Source organism: Alosa pseudoharengus, unplaced genomic scaffold, assembly GCF_046254945.1.
Source record: "Alosa pseudoharengus isolate Yale_2024_CS ecotype anadromous, Long Island Sound unplaced genomic scaffold, YU_APseudo_1.1 YU_APseudo_1.1_scf_1, whole genome shotgun sequence".
In the NCBI taxonomy this organism is placed as follows: domain Eukaryota; kingdom Metazoa; phylum Chordata; class Actinopteri; order Clupeiformes; family Clupeidae; genus Alosa; species Alosa pseudoharengus.
Window position 1 is genome coordinate 17,423,968 of NW_027468564.1, and position 17,036 is coordinate 17,441,003.

The 17,036-nt window shown below is 41.1% G+C and overlaps 1 pseudogene; it reads right to left on the reverse strand.

Moving 5' to 3' along the window:
* LOC143100718 (uncharacterized) overlaps positions 1-17,036 on the reverse strand; it is a 164,585-nt pseudogene that overhangs the window by 75,021 nt on the left and 72,528 nt on the right.

Genomic DNA, 17,036 nt, shown 5'->3' on the forward strand with positions numbered 1-17,036 from the left:
CATATGCTTTAAGGCTAAATTGGTGAGCTTTGCTTATTATTCACCAAAATCGCTTAATATCGTGTCCTTGTGTGTTAGCTGCAAATTCGTAGCCATTTGTCTGTAGCTAGCCTTGCTGCTAGTAGCACTGCAGGTAGCTTTAGACGGCGTTTTTTAAGCCTGTTTAAAATGGATTTAGAGTGGAAAAACTGGGCTGTAAAGCCTTTTATAGAAGGTCCACAAGAATTGTCGCTGTCCTCCAGTTTATCCGGTTTGGGATGCAATGCGTTGTTGGCATACTATAACGTTACTGTTATAAAATAAATAATCTTTGGATGTTGAATCTAATATTTACTCTTTGTTTCTTTGCTTTGTGTGCTTTTTGTACGTCTCACAGGAGCAGTGAGGAAGAATCGCAGGTTGATGCCTAACTTTAACGTTAGTCCATTGGGCTAGTTTTTGCCCTGGTCCTCTGACATCCATCCGTGAACGGTGCTGCTATTCACCGTCTGCTCGAAAATATTTCTCAGGACAGATAGCCTCTGCGAGAGATCTGCCGCTGCCGCGACCAAGGAACTGCTGCTGACCTGCGAGCTGCCATGATGGCAGCCTGCCCTGCAGTCTGGATTGAGTAGCCTAGCTAACGTCGAAGAACTCACGAAACAACAAACTGTCGCTGTCAAAGTCCACCGACCTGCTGATCTGCAGGATCGCCCAACTGTTCTGTGCTTTCAGTGCTCCCCAGACTGCCAGTAATCTTCCTCCGACACAGCTGAGCACCGTCGTCATCATCATCGGGACATCAGCCGGTTAGATGCAACGGACTATATTAACATGACATTTTCTTTCAGTGCGTTTAGCGGAGTTTGTTTATCAACATAAGCCTTATATTTCACATATTGGTTTCTGTTATGTTGTAGGCTTAGGCTAGCGGACACAGTGTTCTCTTTTGCCTTTTTAAAATAAAAAACTATTTTGAAAATTACAAATTGTGTGGGTCTTAATTGTCTGATAGCTATATGAATCACAGACCAGGGCCAGATGAGCCCCAGATGTAGAATATGAGTCTGGGCCAGATCCGCACCAAATGCCATGGCAATATTAACTGTACTGGGCCAGTTCTGGCCCAGATCTGTCTCTGATCCGTAATTCCAACATGTTCCGGTATTGGCCCGTTGGAAGAAATGACCCCGGGGCAGGTCCGTTTAGAGGATCTGCGCCAAATGCTAATGAAGATCTGGACCAAATCTGGCCCAAATATATTTTGCTGTCTGGGTAACGCTTCCATTTGTGGGTTTCTTACCAGGTGATGAAACTTGCAGCAGTACAGACAAGGTAGACCAGTTCTATACTTAGTGCAATGAAATCTACCAGCATTTAATTAAAAAAAGAATATATAATATGAAATATGTATATATTATTTGATATATATGATATTATATATACATATGTGTGTGTATGAAATGAGCAAAACTCTTAAATGAAGGTAATGAAGGCAAAACTCAAAGGCACAAAAAAATTTATTTTTAAGGAAACTGCGTATCTTTATGGTTGATACAGTGATTTTTAAGATGGAACTTTGTAAGACTTTGTAAACTTTATGCAACTTTAGGTAGGTAACTTCAACTTTCATACAGTATTTGGTGACCTTTTCAATGCTGGGGACATGATCTACAGGAACATGGTTACACTAGTGCGAACTGAAAACTGAACCCCACCCCCTGGATACTTCTTTCTCCCCTCAGGTCAGTCCAAAGAGTTTTTTTGTTTGCATTTAACACCAACTGTTTTTCGAAGTTGGCATCTCCCAAACGGTTTCTTCTGGGCCTAAATATCTGGCCACCAGTGCTGAACAGCCTCTCCACTGGAGCACTTGACTGGATTGCTGTGTTGTACTTCACAACAGCTTTTTCAGCTTGGGTAGGACTGTGTACTCATTGAAGTTGTCAGCAGTTGGGACATCCAGGTACATGTCCACCTCGGACTTGGTGACTGTTACTGGGCTTCGACTGAATTTAAAAAAGGAGGAAGCACTGCTTTTTCTCTCTGTTGCAGAGGTTTGCGCTTGTTCAGACTCAGACACCACAGAGATAGATTGCACTTCTTGCTTCAGCATCACTCTGTACTGCAAGCGCTGAATGTCATCCGACACCCAGTCCAACTTGAACATTGGGAGTAGTACAGCTGCCAGGATGTTCTCTTTTTCTTCAAGCCTGTCATCCAATCTTTTGCAGATTGCCTGAATCATGGTTTGGATGAGAGGACGACATGCAGCCAGACCATCTGTAGCTGTAGGCTTTGAGCTCTCATCCAGCAGCCCTCTCAAGTCATTTTTCAGCTGCACAATTGTAGGCACCAGGTACCCAAGGAATGTGTTTTTCTCCCCTTGAAGAATGTTTAGTGCAGCGGCTAAGGGATGCATCACACTCACAAAGTTATGGATGAAATCAATCTCCTGTGGGGAAAACCGCCGAAGGCCGAACTCCTCACAGACGGTGTGCAGAAGCAGCCTGTCATATTCAGGAGCTGGATCTCCATATCTCCTCTCTCTCTCTCTCTCTCTCTTACTCTATCTATCTCTCCATATCTCCTCTCTCTCTCTCTATCTATCTCTCCATGTCTTCTCTCTCTTTCTCTCTCCTCTCTCTCTCTTACTCTGTGGAGTCAATGTGGCTATGTGACTCAGGCGCTGCATGGAGAGGAACATTCCATCGAGTTCCATCGTGTGTTATTTGGAGTGACAAAGCCAATCTTTCGCTTTTCCTCAACGAAATCTTGAGGCTTTTGAGCTCCGTTTAACTCTGTTCCACAGAGCGCATGCTTTGGAAAACACAGGCCTCGCCAGTGTGTTGTACTGCCTGTCAGTTACATTCTTTGTGTCGGCAGCAACAAGATTTAAGGTGTGGGCCATGCACCTTCTGTGAGGGGGGAGGCAGGGATCCTCTAACGCTGAGAGGGGTGTTGGCTCAAGCCCATCATCATCATCATCCTCTTCATCTTCCACTGTTTCATCAGCAGCTGCAGCCGCAGCTGTAATAGCAACACCCTCTCCAAAACAGTTAAATGCCTTAACAAAATTTGAGGCATTGTCTGTCACTGTGCACACAATTTTGTTATGAATTTTAAATTCCTTGTACACCTCTGCCAGTACTTTTGCCAGTACATCATATGTGTGTGACCCCCTGACACGACGGCATGCAAGTGCAGCTGATTTCCTGAGTGATGGATCATGTTTGTCAAGCCAATGAACTGTAATGCCCATGAATCCCTTGTTGACAGCTGACCAGCAATCAGCTGTTGTGCAAACAAAATCAAGCTCGGCAAGTTCACTTTTTAATTTATTGATAACCTCCTTAAATTCTCTATTCAGTAGTCCCTGCACTTGCTTTCTTGAAGGCACATGTCTGGTTGGTTGCAAACCTGTCACTAGTCTGATGAACGAGGGTTTCTCAACTTTGCTTAGAGGTTGTAAATCTTCCACAATGTAGTCGATAGTCAGTTTATCTACCTGCTCCTGTGAGACCACCACGGACCTCTTGAAGGCTGCTGTCATTTGCGTTTGGGGTTGGCAGGGGGTCTTTTTTCCCTTTCCTCCCTTATGACCCTCGAGGGCGTGCATATATGCATTTACACTGGATGGATGTTTTAACTCAATGTGCCGTTTCAAATTCGAGAAGGACGTTGTTGATGTCCTAACTTGTTTTTGCTGCGCAGGTGGACATATCTTACACAGAAAGGTAAGATTTTTGCCGTCGGGGTCTTGGTTTGCAAGAGTGTAAAATTGTTTTAAATGTTGATAAGGAGAATCGGTGTCTGTCTCCATGCCATCACTTCCACTAGCCATTTTTTTTTAAATCGCTTTCTCTCACTCTCGTTATTGGTCTCTCTCTCTCTCTTTCTCTCTCGCTCCTCCAGCCCTCCGCGCTCTCGTCGTTGCCTGCTACGCGGCGTTGCTATGCCTACCCCGCTCTGCTGCAATTCATCACGGGTAACGTGCGGAAGCCAGTATGCTATTCAACTATTCTCAGCCGGACACTACGTTGCCCGCAATGCATTGCGCACCCAATGTCAAAACCATTTCTGTCTGGTGATACATGATTTAAGCGGCACCAGCGAGAATACAGGAGGGAGGAACTTTCTCTTGTTGCGTTTCAAAAGAGAAAACAGAGGTCACTCAGTTTTCAATGGAAAACAAATTCCAACGTTCATTTACAGTGATGTCTGCCATTCATGACACATAATGTGAACTAATTCACGTTCAAGTTCTTTATTAAAAAATGGGTTGCGTTCAGTTCAACGTTCACGAAAAAATGAGCGTGTTCAATGAACGCGTTCTTTTGAACTCGTTCACGCACAACACTGGTTGACAAGAGGTTGCGATATGGTGAGGGACAGGTCGTGTTGCGCTATGTAAGAACATGCGTAGCCTACTTTCTGAGTGCAAAAACGGTCAGCCATAGATAAACGTAGTTTGTAGTTCTCCCCCGTTTCCAACAGCCGCCCATCTCCATTTATTTTTTAACTTGTGACACCTGTGCCTTCCTTTAGCAACAACACATCCATGACAGCTAGTGGCCTTGCCAAATAGACGCACACAAATCATGACGCTAATATGCAAGGTTCTGGTTGACAGTTAGTCTTTGCTAATTTGGCAACCCAAATAGGAGGACGCGCTAGCCCATTATTAATACGCTATTGTAGAATTAATCGTACAAAACATAAATGAAAATTCCAAGAGATTCCGCCCCGTAACTCATTTTTTTTCATGGGTTTTACGGGTTAGAGTAATGTTGTCAAATAAGCCATTACTTCAATTCATAGTGTTTCCTTACTCTCTGACAACATATGGTGATCATTTTTGGAATGGTTACAGTTTATTTTCCATTATTTCCTACATACTGGTCCTTTAACAAGTGGGAATTTGACATTCAGCAGTCAGCTAGTAAACATTTTTGTACCTTACTAGTTGACTAGTAAAATATGAAATATGACCTAGTTAACTAGAGAGAATTTGGGCCTTACTAGTGAGCATTTGGCTGTCACTAGTTAACTAATTCACACAGAAATGGCTCACTAGTGGACAGAAATGGCTTGCATGTACATGACAATTATGCCTGATATCAAGATATCTGAATAAATGCTCAAACAGCTTGCCATAGGTTTCTTCATTCGCATCCATTGCAACTTGAACTTGAGCAGACTCCCTCGCCCATCGTCACTTCCGGTCAGTGCTTTATCGATGCAGAAGTTATTTTATCACAATTTATCTCAAAATATTGTTAATGGCATAGTTATACATTTCTCCATTTCTGAAAATCTAGTTGTTTTATCATCAACATACACTACGTTATATAGGGGTGTCCAACCTGCATGTTGGTCTTTAACATGTCGGTACATCATCTGTTTTTTTGTGTGCGATGTCCAATGAGTTTCAAGGTTTGGTCACACATGCTTGCCTGCACAAACATGCTAACTTAGTTTGACAAATTTACTTGTGCTGCATTACAATGCCCATGTAACCTGCGTTGTGTTGAACCTGCGCGATTCAGCCCTGCACACAAACCCGCGAACAGCAGTACCTCAGATCTGGAGGCGAGCGTGCTGACAGTTGAGCCAATAGCCCAGACTACTGGCTCGCATGCCAGCAGCACTCTTGAGGCGTCAGGGAGTGAGGTTTACCAACGTTCCACAAGCACAGCTAAGCTAGCTGGCATCCTTTACACTCACCCCCCTAAACCTCACTCCCGATCTGGGTCACGGCACCAATGTAACCTGTGTTGTGTTGAACCTGCGCGATTCAGCCCTCGGATCGGGAGGCGAGTGTGCTGATAGTTGAGCCAATAGCCCAGGCTACTGGCTCGCATGCCAGCAGCACTCTTGAGGCGTCAGGGAGTGAGGTTTACCAACGTTCCACAAGCACAGCTAAGCTAGCTGGCACCCGATACATTTGCTCATTACTCGTTACTTTTTAAAGTAATGTCACTTGACTTAGGAATCCTCTTTGGAAAGTAACTTTTACGTTACTTGTTAATTTTGTTTTTTGATTTTGGGCAGAATCCAATATCTGTTCCTAAATGTGTAGGCCTACATAAGACATAAAATGTATTTTTTTTGTGCTCTTTATTATAAAAAAATGCCCTCCCTCATGCAAGCAACATACACTGGTAGGCAAATGGAAATAATATTAACATGCTATTTAATTAAATTTCATTTGAATGCCTGAATGTAAGGATTCAAGAAACACAATACCTGCTTTTGTGAATGGTAAATGCCAGATCAGATAGGCGTAAATCACTGATCTGGAGATCTTTAACAGGAAAACCAATTATGCTACAATAGCTTTTGGCCACATTATTCAAATTTGACTATACAATACCCAATGCAAGGCAGTGTATTATATAGTCTGTGCTTTGTTTTTTATGGAAGTTGCATAAATCCACATTGTTCTATTAAATGTCTTTTTTTTAATAATTAAATAGCTTTCCAATAAAGTGGAGCAGATAAGAGCAATAATCATTCACAAGTGGATACAAGCACCACATTTGCCATGCTTATTCCTCTGGGGCCATTAATTGAAAAAATGTTAGCCACTTGAATTTCAAAGTGGTCACCACATGGCGACGATTTACCTAAAAAATGGCACTTATCTGCTCCACAAATAGGTTGAAGCGGAGTTTTAATTGCTACCAACATTATCGAGTGGTTTTAGTTTCTCTCGTGCAGATGCGCACACGCATGCATTGAATGAATGCTCATACCACCATTTAATTGTATGCCTCTATGTTTGATGATACCAAATTAGCCAAATACCAAATGATTTCCTACTGATTGCAGAAACATTTGTTTTCTTTTTCTGTCGGTCAGCGTTTCCTTGATCAATTGTGCAAATTATTAGACAAAGCCCTGTGAATAATTTGATTCCGCACCACAGTGTCCACGTTGCGGCCGGTATGCGGCCCATAGTTTGAGGAACGCTGGGCTAGCCTACTTTGAAAAGCGAGAACTTTGCAAATGAGCCTAAAATCAGCATGTTCCAAACAAGTAGGCTACAGGCACTGTGTGCATCTTAAGTTATAGGTCGCTTCACTATATCAGTTGGCTTGAACACTAAAAAATATGTGCCGTGTCTTATTGACCATGGGAAATGACGCGCACCTTGTTGATATCACTGGCGGCCACATGTTTGTTTTTAACGTTTTTTGTATGAATGAATAAACGACACACTGTTGCGTTGTCAATATGAGACACTCTCTTCACTTAATTTATTGCAATTTCCAGAATACTAGTCTGAGTCTGGACTAGCATAACCTACTACGCTTAGCTTAGCTCCCCCCGCTAAGCTCTGCCTAATAATGAATTGCGCTGAAAGCAGGCAGGCACGCAGCATCGCTGCTCGTGTTTACAAACTGTGTGCATGGTGGGTTTTAAAGGGACACCAGACAACGTTTTCGTGTTAATTAATCATCTTCGTAAGTCGGTATATGGTTAAATGACTCATTACGGGGCGAATGAAGGCTCTCTTGCCCGCCCCTACTGCCTGTAGGAAGAATATCCCACTTTCAAGTTCGTTGTATCCTACCCGACGACCTTCAGTCTCACACAATCTCAGACATCGCGAGAAGCAGGATCAGTTTACATCCTGCATCCCCAGCACAGAGTCAGGCTAACGAAATGCTAGCGATTGTTGCAAACATGTGTATAATGGCAGAGCCGGCGAATAAGCAGGAAGATACAAAGAAAAGGAAAAGAGCTTCAGACCGAGTGAGGGCTCACACACGTATCGACACATACAGACGGTAGGGGGAGAAAAAGCATCAGGCTTGCATCATAGAGAAAAAGCATCAGGCTTGCATGGTATCCCTTGAAAGTGCCCATATTTTGACTATTTATCAACAAGTTAAAATAGATCTTTAAATTCCAGAAAACATGTTTCTGAAGTTGTTTGCTGGAAATAGCTTGTAGGAAACGATTGTTACCTACCTTTATTATCCTCTACCAAAGACAGTCATTGTACTTCTCAAGAGTTAATAAGATAGAGTTAATAACATTACAGTGAGCCGTTTGAGACGGGAGACCAAAAATAAATAGGCGGTCAATAGTAAAATGACTAAAAAAATTGCCGTTAACTAATTTTAATGGTTGATTGCGGCAGCACCATGCTTTTGTAAACCTTGACTTTTAATTTCATTACAGTTTTTTCTGAATGCTTAAACACAACTGTGATTCTTATAGCACAATCTCTAAAACTATTAATACTTATAGCAAAACCACTCACTGAGTTCGCAAAATTAAAAGCACAAACATTGCTTTGCACTCAGTTTGCAATTTTGTAACACACACTTTGCACAACTGTAGGCACAATTCACTGCACAGCACTCTTTTTGCGGAACTGTAAACACAACTCATGCTTTACACTCCATTTCCAAATGATTAACACACTCCTAGCAAATCTATACACATGTATGGCTATTATTTTCACTATTTTGCCAACTCTCTGGCACACTTTCTCAAGTGAAAACTATTTTAGATAATTAGTTCACTTTGCAATCAGCCTAAGCACTATAAATAAGCTACAGGTTATGTACAATGGGTACAATAGAGGGAGTAGGAAGAGTGAGAAAAGTAAGAATTAGAGGAGGCTGAAGAATACACTGTAAAAAGTTTAACGTAAAATTTACAGCAACTTGCTGGCAGCAAATAACCAGCAAGTTGCTGTATTTCACTCTACAGTACACCTACTGTATATGAAATCACAGTACCTATGCCTGATACTGTAAATTCAAACTACAGTAGTACTACCAGTGCTGTAATGTATACAGTATTGAATTGTCTACCGTATTTTTAATCACAGTACTTATGGATCATACTGTAACTAAGTACAGTAGTAATACCAGTGCTGTAATATTATATACAGTAATTTTGGGAAATTCATATCCTGCTTTATCTACAGCCAGGATAAATTTGGCTAGGCCTAGGTATGGTTTAGGCTACACAAACTTCCATAAATAACCATTGACAACTTGTTATCAGTTTGAAAAGCAAGTACATTTATTCACTTTTTTCGTTTAGAAATTCTCGTGTGCTGCATCCTAACGTTAGACCAACGGTTGCAGTAAGCCTGATCCACCACCCGTAGCAGAGTGAAGCAGCACCTAGCAGAAATAGAAGAAAAAAAGATAAACAGTGTTAGATAACAATTTTCAACTGAAACGGAAGGCTACTTACAAGTGCAACTTTAGAATAATCATTTATATATATATATACTGTATGTTTTTTGAGTTTACTGTCAAAATGCCAGGCTGAAGATGGTGTTAGCATAACTCAGTTTCGCAAGGTATATTTAACGTTAGCCAGCTGGGTGAGCTCATTGATGATGTTTGCTTGCAGCAACAGCCATTCGCGCTGTTCGTCCGAACGGTTAATGATAGTCAGATGTGACTTAAAGTTAACTTATATCAATATTGCTAAAGTTAGCCTATTAAACTCACAAAACCGTACATGATTACGAGGAGTTAACGTTACATAAGTTAGCTGGTAGCAGCTAAACCTCCACGTTAACGTTAACCAGCAGCACATCATCTTCAGCCTAACATTGTGACAGTAACGTTAACATACTAGGCCTAGCACTACTAGCAAATGTTTTATATAAATGATATGAATATAATAAACTGTAACTTACTGAGAACTAAGGTAGGCCTAATATAAATGAGACTGCCATAACGTTAACGTAACATAAAACATTAACGTTAATGCCACCGTCACAGCAACAGCAACTATGATAGCTAGTCTAACGTTACTTAGCACTTAGTTGATCCAACAAGCATGGATGAGTTTGTAAGTTAGACAGTACAACGTACATAGACTGTACACATGCCCGAATTTAATGTAGTACAATTTCACAATGAAACATTAACGTTACATAAATAAATGCTTGCTTACCATTAAGGTGGAGCTGCGAACTTGTCAGAGTGCTGAACACCGTTGGTCTGACTCTGACTGAACTGTTGCTCAAAAATGATCTCCCGCCGGACAGTTCAAACGTCGTCGCACGGTGCACGTTTCAATCACCACGTCAAAATTTCCCAGTAAACCATAAATCCATGACTTTTCAATATCTTTTCAAAATGATGATTTGGATGGAAAATCAACATAATATCAATGTCACCTTGCTATCTGGGAGCTTAACTTTGTATTTATGTGCAAAAAAGAAAACAGAAAACCCCAACTGATTTTCCGCCATGTTTTTTCAAAATTTTCAAAAAGCTGACAAGTGAGGGAGGAGTCAGATGTATTACTGTGTTATGATTCGCAGCAAATTTTTATTACTGTAGTTTGACCATTTTTGACCATAATTCATAGCGAAACCACAGCAACATACTGTATTCACAAATACAGTACACATTTTTCTCAAAAACAGCAGTGATGCTGTGAAAATCACAGAATCTTGTTACAGTGTAGGATGTGGAGGTGAAGAAGTAAGAGGAGGAAGAGGATGCAGAGGTGAAGAAGTGAGAGGGAGAGAATGACCAGGACAAGGAGGTGAAGTTAGAGGAAGAGGACAAAGAGGAGGATGGGGAAGAGGAAGAAGAGAAAGAAATAGCCTTTTTACAGGCAAAAAAATCAGTCTACATGTGGGGATATTGTCATGTCAGCCCTGGATACGGCATTCCACAATATATTTTCCCCGGTGCCTTGGACTAGGACATTGCATGTGATGTAGACAAAAGAGAGAGACGACTCAATGTAGACTGATTTGTTTTGTCTCAGTGAAATGCTATTTTGTATTTTGACTTGGAAAAACACACTTGTGTTTGTTTTGATGTGTGTAAATAAACACTAATATTGAAGTTTGGATCCCTGTATGTTTACAGAACTATGACAAAAGTATGACCTCAAACTGACATAGTCTACAGAGAAAGCAAAAGCCAGATGTGTTTTTTTATTCATATCATCAGTGTGTAATTGGCACATTGTGTGCTTACTATTGTGATGGCTTGTGTTTACTGTTTGATACGAAAACACAATTTTTATGAAAGTGTGAAGAGTTAAGCAAGGGGTGTTAGCTTTTGCAAGAAAACTACAATGTTTTGCTGATTGGGTGAAAGGTTTTCCTATTTGTGTAGAGTTTTGCAAAAAAAGCCATAGTTACAAAAAAATTGTGCTTAAGCAATCAGAAAAAAACTGTAAAAAAAAAACTGTAAAATACCATTACAGTCTGATCAGTCTTGCTAATATTTAACTCTAGTATGTACCTTCTGATGGGTTATAAGAGTTGAGCACTGACTGAAACTTTTCCCACATGTAGTGCACTGAAACGGCTTTTCTCCTGTGTGGATCCTCTGGTGTTCCTTTAGATGGTACCTTTGACTAAAGGCCTTTCCACAGTCAGAGCACTGATGTGGCTTTTCTCCTGTGTGGACCTTCTGGTGTCGCATTAGACTAGAACTTTGCTTAAACGCCTTTCCACAGTCAGAGCACTGATAGAGCTTTTCTCCTGTGTGTGTGTGCTGATGGTTTTTGGCCACAAAACTATATCTGAAACTCTTCCCACATGTTGTACACTGATATGGCTTTTCTCCTGTGTGGACCTTCTGATGTCGTATTAGATTAGAACTTCGACTAAAGGCCTTTCCACAATCAGAGCACTGATATGGCTTTTCTCCGGTGTGGATCCTCAGGTGTGACTTGAGAAGATTCCTCTTGCAGAAGGCTTTTCCACACTCAGTGCAATGATGTGCCTTTTCTGCAGTATGTCTCATCTCATCTGTGTTGATGGTTTACGAGAGAAGTACAAGAACATTGAAACAATTATAATTAATACTGTGCAAATGTTTTTGTTTTACTTCAAGATTTCCACAATACAAACAAGGAATTAGTGACTTACTTGTGGGAAAAGCCTCTTTCTGGAAATCAGAGTCTTCCTCCTGTTTAATTTCCATCATTGGAGACTTTTCTCCTTTGCAGTTGAAATTTCGTGATATGGGTGTTTCAGTCTTGCAGTCATGATCCAGTTCGGGGTTTTCTACTTTTTGAACGGCGAACAGGTACTCTTGAGGGAAATCATCAACCTCTTCTTCCTTTATCTCCTTCACTGGCATATGCAGCACTGTTGGTTCAGCAAATCCTGACATTTCAGACTCCAGTTCTGTGTAGTGGAACAAATTCTGTTAAATATGAACTGAAAGAATACAAAGTAAGGTGCAAAGAAAGAAATACTGTTTGTTAAATAAAACATCTCCATGCCTACCTTTGAACATGTGAGCTCTGAAATCTGACTTGATTCTGTATTTATACAACGCTTTTTCTCTCTCACTCACAGGATCATCCGACCAATCAGTGACGGGTTCCTCTTTGATGCAAATTATAATGCGTTTTCTCTCTGACCCATTGAAATCATCCGACCAATCAGTGACAGGTTCCTCTTTGATGCAAATTAGAATGATAGGGCATGAAATGGGCCGACACTCCACAATGGAGAGCAGGTGGGGGTGGGGAGGAGGTGTGAAATTAAACATGGGGGAGTAGGAGGGGATTGTGGGTAATGAACAAAGAAAGCTCCAATATTTACTCTTGTAAGTGTGTACGTTGAGAGCGTCACGGTGCCGACCTGTAAACATGTGCGTGGGCAGACACCTGTAAACATACGTGGGCAGACACCTGTAAACATATGCGTGGGCAGACACCTGTAAACATGTGCGTGGGCAGACACCTGTACACATATGCGTGGGCAGACACCTGTAAACATACGTGGGCAGACACCTGTACACATATGCGTGGGCAGACACCTGTAAACATGTGCGTGGGCAGACACCTGTACACATATGCGTGGGCAGACACCTGTAAACATGTGCGTGGGCAGACACCTGTACACATATGCGTGGGCAGACACCTGTAAACATGTGCGTGGGCAGACACCTGTACACATATGCGTGGGCAGACACCTGTAAACATACGTGGGCAGACACCTGTACACATATGCGTGGGCAGACACCTGTAAACATGTGCGTGGGCAGACACCTGTACACATGTGCGTGGGCAGACACCTGTAAACATACGTGGGCAGACACCTGTAGACATATGCGTGGGCAGACACCTGTAAACATATGCGTGGGCAGACACCTGTAAACATGTGCGTGGGCAGACACCTGTACACATATGCGTGGGCAGACACCTGTAAACATATGCGTGGGCAGACACCTGTAAACATGTGCGTGGGCAGACACCTGTACACATATGCGTGGGCAGACACCTGTAAACATGAGTGCAGAAAACTAAAACCATTCAACGATGTTGATATACTGTCTCCTCTGTCTTACCTGTTAGATTGCTAGTTTCAAATAAAAATTCTTTGTTAATCTCATTTCCATTTTAAACAGTCATTACACTAAAATGTATAGTCAGTAGAATGTGTAGTATAACATGTATTCTTGCTATGAAAGTATTCATGCCATGGATATAAACTTGCTTTTTAGTGTGCAGCTTGGGACATAATTTGCTATGAGATATTCTCTTGCTTGGACAATTATAATATTTGTGTAAGAAATATTCATGTTTGAGTGGAACAGTGTGTGTGGAACAAACTGCTTGACAAAGACTATACAGGAAGTGATGCAGATAGGTGCAGGGGCCTCAGTCAAACCAAAACATTGACGTGAACAACTCTTTGAGAGAGCGAGAGACAGAGAGGGCACAAACATATGAAGAGATAAGAATGGCTTTATATAATATATAATCCTTATGTGGCTACGCGCCTGCTTGGTTGTGGCATCCATGTTTTTTACACATTCTGATGGCAAAGCACATGGACAATCGCAGTGGGAAACAACACAATCCCTGGGAGGTCCCTTTTATTGTTTCAAGAGAGTTCCATTATCAGCATCATAGTTGTTCCCACAAGGCTTCCGTTTTAACATTCCTTATTATACGGCTCTTCACAATGCTAGCAGAACGCTCGATTGACTTGAATGGGATTTCCCAACGTTCTACGGTAAAATATTTTCATGTAATTACCGCTGCAAACATATAATTACTGCTGTCAATGGCAACGGGTTTTGTGCTGCTGATATTAAAGGAACCGTATGTAAGAAATGTATTTCAATTAATCATAAAATGGCCCTGATATGTCACTAGACATTAAGAAATCATGTTCATTTCAAATACTTATATCACTGACAACAGTAGTCCGGCCAGGATATTGTCATTTAAAAAGTTGCAGCCCTCAACTGATGTTGATGTTGTGTTTTATCATGTCATGTTGTGTTTTGGCCTGATGCGCCACCCTCCACCAATCTACTAATCACAAAGTCAGTAGTGTTTCGGCATCCGGATTGGCAACCTCGAGTCAGGGGGGAGGGGATACACTGCTCTACAGTAATTTGAAAGTGATTGCAGTACCAGTTTTGGCCACAATCTTACATATGGTTCCTTTAAGTTTTTTATATCACTCCGCAAGTATTGGAACTTCATTCAAAAGTAAAAGCAGACGGTTGATCAGCTGTGTTCTAAAGAATGTTTGATTCAAGTTCAGCGTGTGTTGCGAACTATGTGTTTCTTAGCAAAAGCCCCGACGAAACAGTAACAAATAAATGTAAAGAGAAATATCGTGGATGTGGATTTTCATTTTGGCAAGTAGGCGTATAATAAGCGGGATAATGTATAGATCGCCGGTCATTCCGCTGGCGCGTCGGGGTCCGGTGCTGACCCCAGCTGCAGTCTTGAAACCCTTCCCACATGTAGTAAACTGACAAATTTTTTTCTCCTACATGCTCAGTGAGCTCTCCACCAGTCCTGAAACTCTTTCGACGGGCGGTGGTAGTGTAGTGGTTAAGGAGCTGGGCTAGCGTGCAGTAGCCTGAAAGTTGTCGGTTCAAATTAGCTTCCACCGTTGTGCCCTTGAGCAAGGCACTTAACCGCAAGTTGCTCCGGGGACAATATGATCCCTTGTAATATAGCTGACATATGTAAGTCACTTTTTGGTCAAGAAGTGTCTGCTAAATGTAATGTAATGTAATGTAATGTAGAACACTGATACAGCTTTCCAGTTTCTATAAACTGCTTTGTGTCTTTCTATTCTAAACCAAACACAAAGATTAACTTCCTATAGGATGTGCATTTGTAGGCTTTCCCCCCAGAAACTGCACTCTGCCTACTTAGTTTGGCATGAATTTCTTGACCCCTTCATAGACCCTGTAGTTGTAGGCTTTCTCAGTACTCCTGCAGGTACTTTATGTTATTGCTTGTGGACCTTAGGCAATGTGAATACAGCCATAGATATTAGAAAGCTAGATACCGCATTGGGCTCCAGAACGTACGTAAATAGCGACGCCATCTTGGTGGGGGCAACAATCACTGGAGGCCAATGGAGGAGCTTGTGACTCTGACTGGAAATCAGACAGTTGTCTCTGATTGCCGGCAAGTGTTTTTTTCTTTCTACCGGGTTACAAACATCTATGAACTGACCATATTTCAGTCCTCTAAGTCACTTGATGCACTTGAGAAACACAACTAAGCCCTAACACCAGGTCTTGTGAAGTGCTGACAATAAAATACTTACTGCATATGAACCCCTTGGTGTAGAAGCTTAATTATGGTCTCAAATGAAAGGTTACATTCTGATGTTTCTTGAGTCAAGTCAAGTTTATATATATAGCGCATTTCATACACATAGGTCATTCAATGTGCTTTACATAAACAAAAGCAAACAGGAATAGTTGATAAAAGCATAGAAGGGCAATAGTTCAAAAGATAAAGATCATTATAATAAAACATAAATGAATAAATAAGATGATGTTGATGTTGTACTGTAGTAATCCCACAGTGACACGTAGCAGATGTATTGGACAGTACAGCAAAATAAAAGGCAAGAGGTTGTTCAGCCAAAAGGTGTTTTGTAGAGAAGTGTTGCTTATTCTCAATGCTACCTTAGAAATGTACACTATAAGTAAAGCCAAAAGACTGTAGATTGGGGAAAACTACAAAACAGTATCAACACCATTCAACAGTAATGAAGTGTACCTTATATCCAAATAAATAACTTTCTATAACTCACAGAGCTCAAACTATTATCTATTAAAGGTAGTTGCTTCTGTTGAACATTTTCAAACGTAAATGTAACATTTACATTTGTTCATTTAGCAGACACTCTTATCCAAAGGGAGTTACATGTGTGAAATATATTATCAGGGTATTTGTTGAGCAAGGGCTCACTGTACATGTAGTCCATATATAAAGCTGAAACTCTTCCCACATGTAGTCCACATATAAAGCTGAAACTCTTCCCACATGTAGTCCATATATAAAGCTGAAACTCTTCCCACATGTAGTCCACATATAAAGCTGAAACTCTTCCCACATGTAGTCCATATATAAAGCTGAAAGCTGAAATTCTTCCCACATGTAGTCCATATATAAAGCTGAAATTCTTCCCACGTGTAGTACACATATAAAGCTGAAACTCTTTCCACATGTAGTACACAGATACGGCTGAAACTCTTCCCACATGTAGTAGTTAAGGCCTGAAGCAACAACAGCATCACAAACTTTATTTGTGTTGCAACTTCACAAAGGGTATTATCATTTTGTGCATTATTTTTCCAGTAATTTTTTTTTAAATATATAAAATGTATACTTACTGAACAAATGATTTCTTGTAAAACATGAATATGTATTCATTCAAACAGCCATTATGAGATACCTTGTCATTGAGATTGAAACATTAAATCCCGACATTTTACTATATTATGAGGAGTGGGGTTGGGGATGTGGTGGGGGGGGGGGGGGGCAGTGAAATGAAACCCAATTTGTACGCAGTAACTTGTAAATGCCTGCTAAAAACGCCTATAGAATCCTATGGCATTCTAGACTAAATAACCTTATTTCCTGAGGGTTTTCTGAAAACATACTAAAAATTGTCAACGTCTACCAAAATTTAATATCTAAGCCTCTGTAGCACCTAGAAACATGACATAAAAAGTATGCTGCGCTACGCAGCATCCAGCGGGAGGGTCAATGTTGCGCTACGCAGCATCCAGCGGGAGGGTCAATGTTGCGTCATGCAG